The sequence below is a fragment of the Callospermophilus lateralis genome, chromosome X (assembly GCF_048772815.1).
Source record: "Callospermophilus lateralis isolate mCalLat2 chromosome X, mCalLat2.hap1, whole genome shotgun sequence".
NCBI classification, from domain to species: domain Eukaryota; kingdom Metazoa; phylum Chordata; class Mammalia; order Rodentia; family Sciuridae; genus Callospermophilus; species Callospermophilus lateralis.
Window position 1 is genome coordinate 34,538,874 of NC_135325.1, and position 2,526 is coordinate 34,541,399.

General features: G+C 36.0%; 1 non-coding gene across 1 annotated transcript; it reads left to right on the plus strand.

Annotated features, from left to right (window-relative positions):
* Window positions 1–1,640: 1,640 nt before the first annotated feature.
* Window positions 1,641–1,747, plus strand: LOC143639621 (U6 spliceosomal RNA). The gene has a single exon (XR_013154764.1). It is a non-coding gene; the product is annotated as a U6 spliceosomal RNA (small nuclear RNA).
* Window positions 1,748–2,526: the final 779 nt, after the last annotated feature.

A 2,526-nucleotide genomic window follows, 5' to 3' on the forward strand; every position in this document is an offset into this window, starting at 1 on the left:
CCAAGAGAATAATTGGGAAAAGAAAGGGAGAGAGAAATTCCCTGATTCCTGATGACTTCCAAGTTCATGGCTTCAGTCCCTCCTGAATCACGAATTTTCTTACTGACTTTGTGTTCCATGAAACTTCACATACCACATAATATTCTTCTTCTGACTAAGCTAGCTCAGGTAGGTATCTGTTACTAGCAACCAGAGGTACCTCGATGAAGATATTATATTGTTCAATCCTCAGAGCAAATGAGTCATTTCACAGATGAAGGAACAGGACTTCCAGAGACCAACCATACAATAAAGAATGGGTTCCAGTGAGGTATGCCTAATGGAGGGTTAGCAACCTTGGGCAATCCACAGAACCTTGATGGACCTAAGTCTGAAAATTATCTGTGAGCTATCTATATCTCTTTGAGCTCCTTGAATTAAAAACCAAGTTTAAATCCAAGGAATGAGGAATTTAGTTTAATTTTTCTGAAGGAAAAATAGCTAACCATGGTTCTCTACTACAGCATTTCTAACATTGTATTGAAATTGTCTGTTTACTTACCTATTAACCTCACTAGACTGAACATTGTTTATCAGTGCCTAGAATGTATTAGATGCTCATTAAATATATATTGAGTGGATAACAGAAGAAATAGCAGCTTTTCATTGACTTCTTTACCAACTGACTGCATCTTGTCTGAACGTCCCACATGATACAGTTGAGTAATGGAAAACAATGCCTATTGGTAGAAAGAGTGTTGAAAGCACACATGATTCTCAGAATCGGCTCTGTCACTGATAATTGTGTGATACTAGGAAAGTCCTTTTCTATGTAAAGCAGTAGGGAGTTAGATTATGTGGTCCCTGGAGTGGAAATCTAACATTTTTTTTTTCCTGCAGCACTAGAGATTGAGCCAGGGCAGAGAGCACTTTATCACTGAGCTACAATTCCAGCTGTTTTTATTTTTTAGTTTGAGACAAGATCTTACTACATGAGGCTGGCCTTGAACTTGTGATCTTCCTGCTTCAGCTTCCTGGAGTTCCTCGGATTATAAGGAGTTGCCACCGCATCCAGCAAAATTTAACAGTTTGCAATACCACTGTTCTCTCTCCCTTTGTCAAATCACACCTTTACCCTTAGAGTCTACATTTTTCTCAAAGAATAAAATAGAAATCTGCCTTCGCAGCTTCCCTTGCCACTAGGCTACAAGGATATGCCTTAGAGTCTCCCTAACAGATAAACTCAATCATAATTTGAATATATTTCAATTTAGAAGAAGATGACATGAAAGAAGGATTGCTTAAAATCTATTCTGGAGAGGCTGGGAGAGAGATGGGCAGGTTTCACAGACGGTGGTGATGAAGGTCCTTGTAGTGATGTACTGGGTCTGGCATTGATGCTGACGTTACACTTGTCACCTAGAGCAGCAACAGTACTTCACCCAGAGAAGCTCAATAGACCACTGCTAATGGAGGTAAAGTTTCTCTGATTGCCTGACTAATTGATAATGCTAATGTACTATATATTTTTAAAAAGAGAGAGGAAAAAAACCTTTGCTTTCAGTGCAAAGAAATGATAAATGTTTGAGGAGATAGACATAATTAAACCTAACTTAAACATTACACATGCATATATATACATCTATCAAAACATTACATGGGTGCTCGCTTTGACAGCACATATACTAAAATTGAAACAACACAGAGAAGATTAACATGGCCCCTGCACAAGAATGACATGCAAATTCATGAAGTGTTCCATATTAAAAAAATACACGGCACCCTATAAATATGTACAATTTTGCCTGTCAATTGAAAACTGCATGTGTATTAACATGTAGACTGCTTTCTTGTTATCATCCACTAAACAATACAGTGTAACAACTATTTGCATAGCATTTACATTTTAGTATGTATTATAAGTAATTTAGATACACTTTATAGTATTCAGGAGGCTGTGCATAGGTATATGCAGATACTACAGTATTTTAAAAAATATTTTATTGGTGAATTATAATTATATACAAAAGTGGGCTTCATTGTGATATATTTGTACCTATACATAGCATAATTTGTTTTATTTTATTACCCCCCACTTCCCTTCCCCTGCCTAATTTCCATCCTTCATTGGTTTCCCTACATTATTTTATACAAGAAACTTGAGCATCTGCAGATTTTGGTATCTGTGGAGGGTCCTGAAACCAATCCCCCCATAGGTACTAAAGGACAACTGCATTATTTAACATATTGAAGGAAAAGATGGCATGAAGGAAGAATAGGAGAGTTCTTGTTGATATCATACCCAGAATTAACTGGGATGCTTATTTATTCTAGCACAGTTCTGACAAGTTAAGATACCTCACACAAATGCCTTTTAACCAAAGTTTTTGTATACTTAGTTATTCTCTTCCATTAACTGGCATTGATAGATAATTCAGAGATATACTTATAATAAGAAATGTTAGTATAATATTTTCATGGTTACTAGCTTATATTTGAGAATCAAAAACAGAAAAAGTCAAAGTTAGTTTCATCATAAAAACTTTA